Raw genomic sequence first — 10,070 nt, 5'->3', positions numbered from 1 at the left:
CTAATGCCTTCTCGATTTCTTCCAGAGAGAGAAATGAAAAAGCTTACGGCACCTGGGATTCCCAGGCGGTCTTCCATCCAAGTACTAACCAGGCCCTACTCTGCTTAGCTTCTGAGATCAGACGAGATCAGGCGGAGCCAGAGAGGTATGGCCGTAAGCAACTGTATGTCCTCTACCTAATCTTTTAAAATGTGTCAAAGGTTTTGTAGTTTTGACAATGAAATGGAGTCACTTTCTAAGGCCTTCTCTGTGTCTTTTACAGATAGAAATGAAAAAGATTACGGCACCTGGGATTCCCAGGCGGTCTTCCATCCAAGTACTAACCAGGCCCTACTCTGCTTAGCTTCTGAGATCTGACGAGATCAGGCGAAGCCAGAGAGGTATGGCCGTAAGCAACTGTATGTCCTCTTCCTAATATTTTAAAATGTGTCAAAGGTTTTGGAGTTTAGATAATGAAAAAGGAGTCACTTTCTAATGCCTTCTCGATTTCTTCCAGAGAGAGAAATGAAAAAGCTTACGGCACCTGGGATTCCCAGGCGGTCTTCCATCCAAGTACTAACCAGGCCCTACTCTGCTTAGCTTCTTAGATCTGACGAGATCAGGCGGAGCCAGAGAGGTATGGCCGTAAGCAACTGTATGTCCTCTTCCTAATCTTTTAAAATGTTCCAAAGGTTTTGTAGTTTTGACAATGAAATGGAGTCACTTTCTAAGGCCTTCTCTGTGTCTTTTACAGATCGAAATGAAAAAGCTTACAGCACCTGGGATTCCCAGGCGGTCTTCCATCCAAGTACTAACCAGGCCCTACTCTGCTTAGCTTCTGAGATCAGACGAGATCAGGCGGAGCCAGAGAGGTATGGCCGTAAGCAACTGTGTGTCCTCTTCCTAATCTTTTAAAATGTGTCAAAGGTTTGGGAGTTTTGACAATGAAATGGAGTCACTTTCTAAGGCCTTCTCTGTGTCTTTTACAGATCGAAATGAAAAAGCTTACAGCACCTGGGATTCCCAGGCGGTCTTCCATCCAAGTACTAACCAGGCCCTACTCTGCTTAGCTTCTGAGATCAGACGAGATCAGGCGGAGCCAGAGAGGTATGGCCGTAAGCAACTGTATGTCCTCTTCCTAATCTTTTAAAATGTGTCAAAGGTTTTGGAGTTTTGATAATGAAAAAGGAGTCACTTTCTAATGCCTTCTCGATTTCTTCCAGAGAGAGAAATGAAAAAGCTTACGGCACCTGGGATTCCCAGGCGGTCTTCCATCCAAGTACTAACCAGGCCCTACTCTGCTTAGCTTCTGAGATCAGACGAGATCAGGCGGAGCCAGAGAGGTATGGCCGTAAGCAACTGTATGTCCTCTACCTAATCTTTTAAAATGTGTCAAAGGTTTTGTAGTTTTGACAATTAAATGGAGTCACTTTCTAAGGCCTTCTCTGTGTCTTTTACAGATCGAAATGAAAAAGCTTACAGCACCTGGGATTCCCAGGCGGTCTTCCATCCAAGTACTAACCAGGCCCTACTCTGCTTAGCTTCTGAGATCTGACGAGATCAGGCGGAGCCAGAGAGGTATGGCCGTAAGCAACTGTATGTCCTCTACCTAATCTTTTAAAATGTGTCAAAGGTTTTGTAGTTTTGACAATGAAATGGAGTCACTTTCTAAGTTCTTCTCTGTGTCTTTTACAGATCGAAATAAAAAAGCTTACAGCACCTGGGATTCCCAGGCGGTCTTCCATCCAAGTACTAACCAGGCCCTACTCTGCTTAGCTTCTGAGATCAGACGAGATCAGGCGGAGCCAGAGAGGTATGGCCGTAAGCAACTGTATGTCCTCTTCCTAATCTTTTAAAATGTGTCAAAGGTTTTGGAGTTTTGATAATGAAAAAGGAGTCACTTTCTAATGCCTTCTCGATTTCTTCCAGAGAGAGAAATGAAAAAGCTTACGGCACCTGGGATTCCCAGGCGGTCTTCCATCCAAGTACTAACCAGGCCCTACTCTGCTTAGCTTCTGAGATCTGACGAGATCAGGCGGAGCCAGAGAGGTATGGCCGTAAGCAACTGTATGTCCTCTACCTAATCTTTTAAAATGTGTCAAAGGTTTTGTAGTTTTGACAATTAAATGGAGTCACTTTCTAAGGCCTTCTCTGTGTCTTTTACAGATCGAAATTAAAAAGCTTACAGCACCTGGGATTCCCAGGCGGTCTTCCATCCAAGTACTAACCAGGCCCTACTCTGCTTAGCTTCTGAGATCAGACGAGATCAGGCGAAGCCAGAGAGGTATGGCCGTAAGCAACTGTATGTCCTCTTCCTAATATTTTAAAATGTGTCAAAGGTTTTGGAGTTTAGATAATGAAAAAGGAGTCACTTTCTAATGCCTTCTCGATTTCTTCCAGAGAGAGAAATGAAAAAGCTTACGGCACCTGGGATTCCCAGGCGGTCTTCCATCCAAGTACTAACCAGGCCCTACTCTGCTTAGCTTCTGAGATCTGACGAGATCAGGCGGAGCCAGAGAGGTATGGCCGTAAGCAACTGTATGTCCTCTTCCTAATCTTTTAAAATGTGTCAAAGGTTTTGTAGTTTTGACAATGAAATGGAGTCACTTTCTAAGGCCTTCTCTGTGTCTTTTACAGATCGAAATGAAAAAGCTTACAGCACCTGGGATTCCCAGGCGGTCTTCCATCCAAGTACTAACCAGGCCCTACTCTGCTTAGCTTCTGAGATCAGACGAGATCAGGCGGAGCCAGAGAGGTATGGCCGTAAGCAACTGTATGTCCTCTTCCTAATCTTTTAAAATGTGTCAAAGGTTTTGGAGTTTTGATAATGAAAAAGGAGTCACTTTCTAATGCCTTCTCGATTTCTTCCAGAGAGAGAAATGAAAAAGCTTACGGCACCTGGGATTCCCAGGCGGTCTTCCATCCAAGTACTAACCAGGCCCTACTCTGCTTAGCTTCTGAGATCTGACGAGATCAGGCGGAGCCAGAGAGGTATGGCCGTAAGCAACTGTATGTCCTCTTCCTAATCTTTTAAAATGTGTCAAAGGTTTTGTAGTTTTGACAATGAAATGGAGTCACTTTCTAAGGCCTTCTCTGTGTCTTTTACAGATCGAAATGAAAAAGCTTACAGCACCTGGGATTCCCAGGCGGTCTTCCATCCAAGTACTAACCAGGCCCTACTCTGCTTAGCTTCTGAGATCAGACGAGATCAGGCGGAGCCAGAGAGGTATGGCCGTAAGCAACTGTATGTCCTCTACCTAATCTTTTAAAATGTGTCAAAGGTTTTGGAGTTTTGATAATGAAAAAGGAGTCACTTTCTAAGGCCTTCTCTGTGTCTTTTACAGATCGAAATGAAAAAGCTTACAGCACCTGGGATTCGCAGGCGGTCTTTCATCCAAGTACTAACCAGGCCCTACTCTGCTTAGCTTCTGAGATCAGACGAGATCAGGCCGAGCCAGAGAGGTATGGCCGTAAGCAACTGTATGTCCTCTTCCTAATCTTTTAAAATGTGTCAAAGGTTTTGGAGTTTTGATAATGAAAAAGGAGTCACTTTCTAATGCCTTCTCGATTTCTTCCAGAGAGAGAAATGAAAAAGCTTACGGCACCTGGGATTCCCAGGCGGTCTTCCATCCAAGTACTAACCAGGCCCTACTCTGCTTAGCTTCTGAGATCAGACGAGATCAGGCGGAGCCAGAGAGGTATGGCCGTAAGCAACTGTATGTCCTCTACCTAATCTTTTAAAATGTGTCAAAGGTTTTGTAGTTTTGACAATGAAATGGAGTCACTTTCTAAGGCCTTCTCTGTGTCTTTTACAGATAGAAATGAAAAAGATTACGGCACCTGGGATTCCCAGGCGGTCTTCCATCCAAGTACTAACCAGGCCCTACTCTGCTTAGCTTCTGAGATCTGACGAGATCAGGCGGAGCCAGAGAGGTATGGCCGTAAGCAACTGTATGTCCTCTACCTAATCTTTTAAAATGTGTCAAAGGTTTTGTAGTTTTGACAATTAAATGGAGTCACTTTCTAAGGCCTTCTCTGTGTCTTTTACAGATCGAAATGAAAAAGCTTACAGCACCTGGGATTCCCAGGCGGCCTTCCATCCAAGTACTAACCAGGCCCTTCTCTGCTTAGCTTCTGAGATCAGACGAGATCAGGCGAAGCCAGAGAGGTATGGCCGTAAGCAACTGTATGTCCTCTTCCTAATATTTTAAAATGTGTCAAAGGTTTTGGAGTTTAGATAATGAAAAAGGAGTCACTTTCTAATGCCTTCTCGATTTCTTCCAGAGAGAGAAATGAAAAAGCTTACGGCACCTGGGATTCCCAGGCGGTCTTCCATCCAAGTACTAACCAGGCCCTACTCTGCTTAGCTTCTGAGATCAGACGAGATCAGGCGGAGCCAGAGAGGTATGGCCGTAAGCAACTGTATGTCCTCTTCCTAATCTTTTAAAATGTGTCAAAGGTTTTGGAGTTTTGATAATGAAAAAGGAGTCACTTTCTAATGCCTTCTCGATTTCTTCCAGAGAGAGAAATGAAAAAGCTTACGGCACCTGGGATTCCCAGGCGGTCTTCCATCCAAGTACTAACCAGGCCCTACTCTGCTTAGCTTCTGAGATCAGACGAGATCAGGCGGAGCCAGAGAGGTATGGCCGTAAGCAACTGTATGTCCTCTACCTAATCTTTTAAAATGTGTCAAAGGTTTTGTAGTTTTGACAATTAAATGGAGTCACTTTCTAAGGCCTTCTCTGTGTCTTTTACAGATCGAAATGAAAAAGCTTACAGCACCTGGGATTCCCAGGCGGTCTTCCATCCAAGTACTAACCAGGCCCTACTCTGCTTAGCTTCTGAGATCTGACGAGATCAGGCGGAGCCAGAGAGGTATGGCCGTAAGCAACTGTATGTCCTCTACCTAATCTTTTAAAATGTGTCAAAGGTTTTGGAGTTTTGACAATGAAATGGAGTCACTTTCTAAGTTCTTCTCTGTGTCTTTTACAGATCGAAATAAAAAAGCTTACAGCACCTGGGATTCCCAGGCGGTCTTCCATCCAAGTACTAACCAGGCCCTACTCTGCTTGGCTTCTGAGATCAGACGAGATCAGGCGGAGCCAGAGAGGTATGGCCGTAAGCAACTGTATGTCCTCTTCCTAATCTTTTAAAATGTGTCAAAGGTTTTGGAGTTTTGATAATGAAAAAGGAGTCACTTTCTAATGCCTTCTCGATTTCTTCCAGAGAGAGAAATGAAAAAGCTTACGGCACCTGGGATTCCCAGGCGGTCTTCCATCCAAGTACTAACCAGGCCCTACTCTGCTTAGCTTCTGAGATCTGACGAGATCAGGCGGAGCCAGAGAGGTATGGCCGTAAGCAACTGTATGTCCTCTACCTAATCTTTTAAAATGTGTCAAAGGTTTTGTAGTTTTGACAATTAAATGGAGTCACTTTCTAAGGCCTTCTCTGTGTCTTTTACAGATCGAAATTAAAAAGCTTACAGCACCTGGGATTCCCAGGCGGTCTTCCATCCAAGTACTAACCAGGCCCTACTCTGCTTAGCTTCTGAGATCAGACGAGATCAGGCGAAGCCAGAGAGGTATGGCCGTAAGCAACTGTATGTCCTCTTCCTAATATTTTAAAATGTGTCAAAGGTTTTGGAGTTTAGATAATGAAAAAGGAGTCACTTTCTAATGCCTTCTCGATTTCTTCCAGAGAGAGAAATGAAAAAGCTTACGGCACCTGGGATTCCCAGGCGGTCTTCCATCCAAGTACTAACCAGGCCCTACTCTGCTTAGCTTCTGAGATCTGACGAGATCAGGCGGAGCCAGAGAGGTATGGCCGTAAGCAACTGTATGTCCTCTTCCTAATCTTTTAAAATGTGTCAAAGGTTTTGTAGTTTTGACAATGAAATGGAGTCACTTTCTAAGGCCTTCTCTGTGTCTTTTACAGATCGAAATGAAAAAGCTTACAGCACCTGGGATTCCCAGGCGGTCTTCCATCCAAGTACTAACCAGGCCCTACTCTGCTTAGCTTCTGAGATCAGACGAGATCAGGCCGAGCCAGAGAGGTATGGCCGTAAGCAACTGTATGTCCTCTTCCTAATCTTTTAAAATGTGTCAAAGGTTTTGGAGTTTTGATAATGAAAAAGGAGTCACTTTCTAATGCCTTCTCGATTTCTTCCAGAGAGAGAAATGAAAAAGCTTACGGCACCTGGGATTCCCAGGCGGTCTTCCATCCAAGTACTAACCAGGCCCTACTCTGCTTAGCTTCTGAGATCTGACGAGATCAGGCGGAGCCAGAGAGGTATGGCCGTAAGCAACTGTATGTCCTCTTCCTAATCTTTTAAAATGTGTCAAAGGTTTTGTAGTTTTGACAATGAAATGGAGTCACTTTCTAAGGCCTTCTCTGTGTCTTTTACAGATCGAAATGAAAAAGCTTACAGCACCTGGGATTCCCAGGCGGTCTTCCATCCAAGTACTAACCAGGCCCTACTCTGCTTAGCTTCTGAGATCAGACGAGATCAGGCGGAGCCAGAGAGGTATGGCCGTAAGCAACTGTATGTCCTCTACCTAATCTTTTAAAATGTGTCAAAGGTTTTGTAGTTTTGACAATGAAATGGAGTCACTTTCTAAGGCCTTCTCTGTGTCTTTTACAGATAGAAATGAAAAAGCTTACGGCACCTGGGATTCCCAGGCGGTCTTCCATCCAAGTACTAACCAGGCCCTACTCTGCTTAGCTTCTGAGATCAGACGAGATCAGGCGGAGCCAGAGAGGTATGGCCGTAAGCAACTGTATGTCCTCTACCTAATCTTTTAAAATGTGTCAAAGGTTTTGTAGTTTTGACAATTAAATGGAGTCACTTTCTAAGGCCTTCTCTGTGTCTTTTACAGATCGAAATGAAAAAGCTTACAGCACCTGGGATTCCCAGGCGGTCTTCCATCCAATTACTAACCAGGCCCTACTCTGCTTAGCTTCTGAGATCTGACGAGATCAGGCGGAGCCAGAGAGGTATGGCCGTAAGCAACTGTATGTCCTCTTCCTAATCTTTTAAAATGTGTCAAAGGTTTTGTAGTTTTGACAATGAAATGGAGTCACTTTCTAAGTTCTTCTTTGTGTCTTTTACAGATCGAAATAAAAAAGCTTACAGCACCTGGGATTCCCAGGCGGTCTTCCATCCAAGTACTAACCAGGCCCTACTCTGCTTAGCTTCTGAGATCTGACGAGATCAGGCGGAGCCAGAGAGGTATGGCCGTAAGCAACTGTATGTCCTCTTCCTAATATTTTAAAATGTGTCAAAGGTTTTGGAGTTTAGATAATGAAAAAGGAGTCACTTTCTAATGCCTTCTCGATTTCTTCCAGAGAGAGAAATGAAAAAGCTTACGGCACCTGGGATTCCCAGGCGGTCTTCCATCCAAGTACTAACCAGGCCCTACTCTGCTTAGCTTCTGAGATCTGACGAGATCAGGCGGAGCCAGAGAGGTATGGCCGTAAGCAACTGTATGTCCTCTTCCTAATCTTTTAAAATGTGTCAAAGGTTTTGTAGTTTTGACAATGAAATGGAGTCACTTTCTAAGGCCTTCTCTGTGTCTTTTACAGATCGAAATGAAAAAGCTTACAGCACCTGGGATTCCCAGGCGGTCTTCCATCCAAGTACTAACCAGGCCCTACTCTGCTTAGCTTCTGAGATCAGACGAGATCAGGCGGAGCCAGAGAGGTATGGCCGTAAGCAACTGTATGTCCTCTACCTAATCTTTTAAAATGTGTCAAAGGTTTTGGAGTTTTGATAATGAAAAAGGAGTCACTTTCTAAGGCCTTCTCTGTGTCTTTTACAGATCGAAATGAAAAAGCTTACAGCACCTGGGATTCGCAGGCGGTCTTCCATCCAAGTACTAACCAGGCCCTACTCTGCTTAGCTTCTGAGATCAGACGAGATCAGGCCGAGCCAGAGAGGTATGGCCGTAAGCAACTGTATGTCCTCTTCCTAATCTTTTAAAATGTGTCAAAGGTTTTGGAGTTTTGATAATGAAAAAGGAGTCACTTTCTAATGCCTTCTCGATTTCTTCCAGAGAGAGAAATGAAAAAGCTTACGGCACCTGGGATTCCCAGGCGGTCTTCCATCCAAGTACTAACCAGGCCCTACTCTGCTTAGCTTCTGAGATCTGACGAGATCAGGCGGAGCCAGAGAGGTATGGCCGTAAGCAACTGTATGTCCTCTTCCTAATATTTTAAAATGTGTCAAAGGTTTTGGAGTTTAGATAATGAAAAAGGAGTCACTTTCTAATGCCTTCTCGATTTCTTCCAGAGAGAGAAATGAAAAAGCTTACGGCACCTGGGATTCCCAGGCGGTCTTCCATCCAAGTACTAACCAGGCCCTACTCTGCTTAGCTTCTGAGATCTGACGAGATCAGGCGGAGCCAGAGAGGTATGGCCGTAAGCAACTGTATGTCCTCTTCCTAATCTTTTAAAATGTGTCAAAGGTTTTGTAGTTTTGACAATGAAATGGAGTCACTTTCTAAGGCCTTCTCTGTGTCTTTTACAGATCGAAATGAAAAAGCTTACAGCACCTGGGATTCCCAGGCGGTCTTCCATCCAAGTACTAACCAGGCCCTACTCTGCTTAGCTTCTGAGATCAGACGAGATCAGGCGGAGCCAGAGAGGTATGGCCGTAAGCAACTGTATGTCCTCTTCCTAATCTTTTAAAATGTGTCAAAGGTTTTGGAGTTTTGATAATGAAAAAGGAGTCACTTTCTAATGCCTTCTCGATTTCTTCCAGAGAGAGAAATGAAAAAGCTTACGGCACCTGGGATTCCCAGGCGGTCTTCCATCCAAGTACTAACCAGGCCCTACTCTGCTTAGCTTCTGAGATCAGACGAGATCAGGCGGAGCAAGAGAGGTATGGCCGTAAGCAACTGTATGTCCTCTTCCTAATCTTTTAAAATGTGTCAAAGGTTTTGTAGTTTTGACAATGAAATGGAGTCACTTTCTAAGGCCTTCTCTGTGTCTTTTACAGATCGAAATGAAAAAGCTTACAGCACCTGGGATTCCCAGGCGGTCTTCCATCCAAGTACTAACCAGGCCCTACTCTGCTTAGCTTCTGAGATCAGACGAGATCAGGCGGAGCCAGAGAGGTATGGCCGTAAGCAACTGTATGTCCTCTTCCTAATCTTTTAAAATGTGTCAAAGGTTTTGGAGTTTTGATAATGAAAAAGGAGTCACTTTCTAATGCCTTCTCGATTTCTTCCAGAGAGAGAAATGAAAAAGCTTACGGCACCTGGGATTCCCAGGCGGTCTTCCATCCAAGTACTAACCAGGCCCTACTCTGCTTAGCTTCTGAGATCTGACGAGATCAGGCGGAGCCAGAGAGGTATGGCCGTAAGCAACTGTATGTCCTCTTCCTAATCTTTTAAAATGTGTCAAAGGTTTTGTAGTTTTGACAATGAAATGGAGTCACTTTCTAAGGCCTTCTCTGTGTCTTTTACAGATCGAAATGAAAAAGCTTACAGCACCTGGGATTCCCAGGCGGTCTTCCATCCAAGTACTAACCAGGCCCTACTCTGCTTAGCTTCTGAGATCAGACGAGATCAGGCGGAGCCAGAGAGGTATGGCCGTAAGCAACTGTATGTCCTCTTCCTAATCTTTTAAAATGTGTCAAAGGTTTTGGAGTTTTGATAATGAAAAAGGAGTCACTTTCTAATGCCTTCTCGATTTCTTCCAGAGAGAGAAATGAAAAAGCTTACGGCACCTGGGATTCCCAGGCGGTCTTCCATCCAAGTACTAACCAGGCCCTACTCTGCTTAGCTTCTGAGATCAGACGAGATCAGGCGGAGCAAGAGAGGTATGGCCGTAAGCAACTGTATGTCCTCTTCCTAATCTTTTAAAATGTGTCAAAGGTTTTGTAGTTTTGACAATGAAATGGAGTCACTTTCTAAGGCCTTCTCTGTGTCTTTTACAGATCGAAATGAAAAAGCTTACAGCACCTGGGATTCCCAGGCGGTCTTCCATCCAAGTACTAACCAGGCCCTACTCTGCTTAGCTTCTGAGATCAGACGAGATCAGGCCGAGCCAGAGAGGTATGGCCGTAAGCAACTGTATGTCCTCTTCCTAAT

At 44.6% G+C, this 10,070-nt stretch overlaps 42 non-coding genes and 1 pseudogene across 42 annotated transcripts; all 43 read right to left on the bottom strand.

Moving 5' to 3' along the window:
• Positions 1-40: 40 nt before the first annotated feature.
• On the bottom strand, positions 41-159 carry LOC144401701 (5S ribosomal RNA). Its single transcript, XR_013463636.1, has one exon. It is a non-coding gene; the product is annotated as a 5S ribosomal RNA (ribosomal RNA).
• A 116-nt stretch (positions 160-275) lies between these two features.
• LOC144397107 (5S ribosomal RNA) lies at positions 276-394 on the bottom strand. The gene has a single exon (XR_013459252.1). It is a non-coding gene; the product is annotated as a 5S ribosomal RNA (ribosomal RNA).
• Positions 395-511: 117 nt separating this feature from the next.
• On the bottom strand, positions 512-630 carry LOC144399281 (5S ribosomal RNA). The gene has a single exon (XR_013461426.1). It is a non-coding gene; the product is annotated as a 5S ribosomal RNA (ribosomal RNA).
• A 116-nt stretch (positions 631-746) lies between these two features.
• On the bottom strand, positions 747-865 carry LOC144396339 (5S ribosomal RNA). Its single transcript, XR_013458485.1, has one exon. It is a non-coding gene; the product is annotated as a 5S ribosomal RNA (ribosomal RNA).
• A 116-nt stretch (positions 866-981) lies between these two features.
• On the bottom strand, positions 982-1,100 carry LOC144396338 (5S ribosomal RNA). The gene has a single exon (XR_013458484.1). It is a non-coding gene; the product is annotated as a 5S ribosomal RNA (ribosomal RNA).
• Positions 1,101-1,217: 117 nt separating this feature from the next.
• LOC144401700 (5S ribosomal RNA) lies at positions 1,218-1,336 on the bottom strand. Its single transcript, XR_013463635.1, has one exon. It is a non-coding gene; the product is annotated as a 5S ribosomal RNA (ribosomal RNA).
• Positions 1,337-1,452: 116 nt separating this feature from the next.
• On the bottom strand, positions 1,453-1,571 carry LOC144389937 (5S ribosomal RNA). Its single transcript, XR_013453981.1, has one exon. It is a non-coding gene; the product is annotated as a 5S ribosomal RNA (ribosomal RNA).
• Positions 1,572-1,687: 116 nt separating this feature from the next.
• On the bottom strand, positions 1,688-1,806 carry LOC144396337 (5S ribosomal RNA). Its single transcript, XR_013458483.1, has one exon. It is a non-coding gene; the product is annotated as a 5S ribosomal RNA (ribosomal RNA).
• A 117-nt stretch (positions 1,807-1,923) lies between these two features.
• LOC144397200 (5S ribosomal RNA) lies at positions 1,924-2,042 on the bottom strand. The gene has a single exon (XR_013459345.1). It is a non-coding gene; the product is annotated as a 5S ribosomal RNA (ribosomal RNA).
• Positions 2,043-2,158: 116 nt separating this feature from the next.
• On the bottom strand, positions 2,159-2,277 carry LOC144392217 (5S ribosomal RNA). Its single transcript, XR_013455609.1, has one exon. It is a non-coding gene; the product is annotated as a 5S ribosomal RNA (ribosomal RNA).
• A 117-nt stretch (positions 2,278-2,394) lies between these two features.
• On the bottom strand, positions 2,395-2,513 carry LOC144397189 (5S ribosomal RNA). The gene has a single exon (XR_013459334.1). It is a non-coding gene; the product is annotated as a 5S ribosomal RNA (ribosomal RNA).
• A 116-nt stretch (positions 2,514-2,629) lies between these two features.
• On the bottom strand, positions 2,630-2,748 carry LOC144396336 (5S ribosomal RNA). The gene has a single exon (XR_013458482.1). It is a non-coding gene; the product is annotated as a 5S ribosomal RNA (ribosomal RNA).
• A 117-nt stretch (positions 2,749-2,865) lies between these two features.
• LOC144397178 (5S ribosomal RNA) lies at positions 2,866-2,984 on the bottom strand. The gene has a single exon (XR_013459323.1). It is a non-coding gene; the product is annotated as a 5S ribosomal RNA (ribosomal RNA).
• Positions 2,985-3,100: 116 nt separating this feature from the next.
• On the bottom strand, positions 3,101-3,219 carry LOC144396335 (5S ribosomal RNA). The gene has a single exon (XR_013458481.1). It is a non-coding gene; the product is annotated as a 5S ribosomal RNA (ribosomal RNA).
• A 117-nt stretch (positions 3,220-3,336) lies between these two features.
• LOC144399827 (5S ribosomal RNA) lies at positions 3,337-3,455 on the bottom strand (annotated as a pseudogene).
• Positions 3,456-3,572: 117 nt separating this feature from the next.
• Positions 3,573-3,691, bottom strand: LOC144401699 (5S ribosomal RNA). Its single transcript, XR_013463634.1, has one exon. It is a non-coding gene; the product is annotated as a 5S ribosomal RNA (ribosomal RNA).
• Positions 3,692-3,807: 116 nt separating this feature from the next.
• Positions 3,808-3,926, bottom strand: LOC144397120 (5S ribosomal RNA). Its single transcript, XR_013459265.1, has one exon. It is a non-coding gene; the product is annotated as a 5S ribosomal RNA (ribosomal RNA).
• A 116-nt stretch (positions 3,927-4,042) lies between these two features.
• Positions 4,043-4,161, bottom strand: LOC144398961 (5S ribosomal RNA). The gene has a single exon (XR_013461107.1). It is a non-coding gene; the product is annotated as a 5S ribosomal RNA (ribosomal RNA).
• A 117-nt stretch (positions 4,162-4,278) lies between these two features.
• Positions 4,279-4,397, bottom strand: LOC144401698 (5S ribosomal RNA). Its single transcript, XR_013463633.1, has one exon. It is a non-coding gene; the product is annotated as a 5S ribosomal RNA (ribosomal RNA).
• A 117-nt stretch (positions 4,398-4,514) lies between these two features.
• LOC144401697 (5S ribosomal RNA) lies at positions 4,515-4,633 on the bottom strand. The gene has a single exon (XR_013463632.1). It is a non-coding gene; the product is annotated as a 5S ribosomal RNA (ribosomal RNA).
• A 116-nt stretch (positions 4,634-4,749) lies between these two features.
• On the bottom strand, positions 4,750-4,868 carry LOC144389936 (5S ribosomal RNA). The gene has a single exon (XR_013453980.1). It is a non-coding gene; the product is annotated as a 5S ribosomal RNA (ribosomal RNA).
• A 116-nt stretch (positions 4,869-4,984) lies between these two features.
• On the bottom strand, positions 4,985-5,103 carry LOC144398181 (5S ribosomal RNA). The gene has a single exon (XR_013460328.1). It is a non-coding gene; the product is annotated as a 5S ribosomal RNA (ribosomal RNA).
• A 117-nt stretch (positions 5,104-5,220) lies between these two features.
• Positions 5,221-5,339, bottom strand: LOC144397167 (5S ribosomal RNA). Its single transcript, XR_013459312.1, has one exon. It is a non-coding gene; the product is annotated as a 5S ribosomal RNA (ribosomal RNA).
• Positions 5,340-5,455: 116 nt separating this feature from the next.
• Positions 5,456-5,574, bottom strand: LOC144392206 (5S ribosomal RNA). Its single transcript, XR_013455598.1, has one exon. It is a non-coding gene; the product is annotated as a 5S ribosomal RNA (ribosomal RNA).
• A 117-nt stretch (positions 5,575-5,691) lies between these two features.
• Positions 5,692-5,810, bottom strand: LOC144397155 (5S ribosomal RNA). Its single transcript, XR_013459300.1, has one exon. It is a non-coding gene; the product is annotated as a 5S ribosomal RNA (ribosomal RNA).
• Positions 5,811-5,926: 116 nt separating this feature from the next.
• Positions 5,927-6,045, bottom strand: LOC144399218 (5S ribosomal RNA). The gene has a single exon (XR_013461363.1). It is a non-coding gene; the product is annotated as a 5S ribosomal RNA (ribosomal RNA).
• A 117-nt stretch (positions 6,046-6,162) lies between these two features.
• LOC144397144 (5S ribosomal RNA) lies at positions 6,163-6,281 on the bottom strand. Its single transcript, XR_013459289.1, has one exon. It is a non-coding gene; the product is annotated as a 5S ribosomal RNA (ribosomal RNA).
• A 116-nt stretch (positions 6,282-6,397) lies between these two features.
• LOC144396334 (5S ribosomal RNA) lies at positions 6,398-6,516 on the bottom strand. Its single transcript, XR_013458480.1, has one exon. It is a non-coding gene; the product is annotated as a 5S ribosomal RNA (ribosomal RNA).
• A 116-nt stretch (positions 6,517-6,632) lies between these two features.
• LOC144401696 (5S ribosomal RNA) lies at positions 6,633-6,751 on the bottom strand. The gene has a single exon (XR_013463631.1). It is a non-coding gene; the product is annotated as a 5S ribosomal RNA (ribosomal RNA).
• Positions 6,752-6,867: 116 nt separating this feature from the next.
• LOC144399048 (5S ribosomal RNA) lies at positions 6,868-6,986 on the bottom strand. The gene has a single exon (XR_013461193.1). It is a non-coding gene; the product is annotated as a 5S ribosomal RNA (ribosomal RNA).
• Positions 6,987-7,102: 116 nt separating this feature from the next.
• LOC144389935 (5S ribosomal RNA) lies at positions 7,103-7,221 on the bottom strand. The gene has a single exon (XR_013453979.1). It is a non-coding gene; the product is annotated as a 5S ribosomal RNA (ribosomal RNA).
• Positions 7,222-7,338: 117 nt separating this feature from the next.
• Positions 7,339-7,457, bottom strand: LOC144397133 (5S ribosomal RNA). Its single transcript, XR_013459278.1, has one exon. It is a non-coding gene; the product is annotated as a 5S ribosomal RNA (ribosomal RNA).
• A 116-nt stretch (positions 7,458-7,573) lies between these two features.
• Positions 7,574-7,692, bottom strand: LOC144396333 (5S ribosomal RNA). The gene has a single exon (XR_013458479.1). It is a non-coding gene; the product is annotated as a 5S ribosomal RNA (ribosomal RNA).
• A 117-nt stretch (positions 7,693-7,809) lies between these two features.
• LOC144399706 (5S ribosomal RNA) lies at positions 7,810-7,928 on the bottom strand. The gene has a single exon (XR_013461852.1). It is a non-coding gene; the product is annotated as a 5S ribosomal RNA (ribosomal RNA).
• Positions 7,929-8,045: 117 nt separating this feature from the next.
• LOC144397122 (5S ribosomal RNA) lies at positions 8,046-8,164 on the bottom strand. Its single transcript, XR_013459267.1, has one exon. It is a non-coding gene; the product is annotated as a 5S ribosomal RNA (ribosomal RNA).
• Positions 8,165-8,281: 117 nt separating this feature from the next.
• LOC144397111 (5S ribosomal RNA) lies at positions 8,282-8,400 on the bottom strand. Its single transcript, XR_013459256.1, has one exon. It is a non-coding gene; the product is annotated as a 5S ribosomal RNA (ribosomal RNA).
• A 116-nt stretch (positions 8,401-8,516) lies between these two features.
• LOC144396332 (5S ribosomal RNA) lies at positions 8,517-8,635 on the bottom strand. Its single transcript, XR_013458478.1, has one exon. It is a non-coding gene; the product is annotated as a 5S ribosomal RNA (ribosomal RNA).
• Positions 8,636-8,752: 117 nt separating this feature from the next.
• On the bottom strand, positions 8,753-8,871 carry LOC144397249 (5S ribosomal RNA). The gene has a single exon (XR_013459394.1). It is a non-coding gene; the product is annotated as a 5S ribosomal RNA (ribosomal RNA).
• Positions 8,872-8,987: 116 nt separating this feature from the next.
• Positions 8,988-9,106, bottom strand: LOC144396330 (5S ribosomal RNA). Its single transcript, XR_013458476.1, has one exon. It is a non-coding gene; the product is annotated as a 5S ribosomal RNA (ribosomal RNA).
• Positions 9,107-9,223: 117 nt separating this feature from the next.
• Positions 9,224-9,342, bottom strand: LOC144397100 (5S ribosomal RNA). The gene has a single exon (XR_013459245.1). It is a non-coding gene; the product is annotated as a 5S ribosomal RNA (ribosomal RNA).
• A 116-nt stretch (positions 9,343-9,458) lies between these two features.
• Positions 9,459-9,577, bottom strand: LOC144396329 (5S ribosomal RNA). The gene has a single exon (XR_013458475.1). It is a non-coding gene; the product is annotated as a 5S ribosomal RNA (ribosomal RNA).
• A 117-nt stretch (positions 9,578-9,694) lies between these two features.
• On the bottom strand, positions 9,695-9,813 carry LOC144397248 (5S ribosomal RNA). The gene has a single exon (XR_013459393.1). It is a non-coding gene; the product is annotated as a 5S ribosomal RNA (ribosomal RNA).
• Positions 9,814-9,929: 116 nt separating this feature from the next.
• On the bottom strand, positions 9,930-10,048 carry LOC144399217 (5S ribosomal RNA). The gene has a single exon (XR_013461362.1). It is a non-coding gene; the product is annotated as a 5S ribosomal RNA (ribosomal RNA).
• Positions 10,049-10,070: the final 22 nt, after the last annotated feature.

Source organism: Gasterosteus aculeatus, chromosome 2, assembly GCF_964276395.1.
Source record: "Gasterosteus aculeatus chromosome 2, fGasAcu3.hap1.1, whole genome shotgun sequence".
Classification (NCBI taxonomy): Eukaryota; Metazoa; Chordata; class Actinopteri; order Perciformes; family Gasterosteidae; genus Gasterosteus; species Gasterosteus aculeatus.
This window is presented reverse-complemented; position numbering and strand designations above follow the sequence as displayed.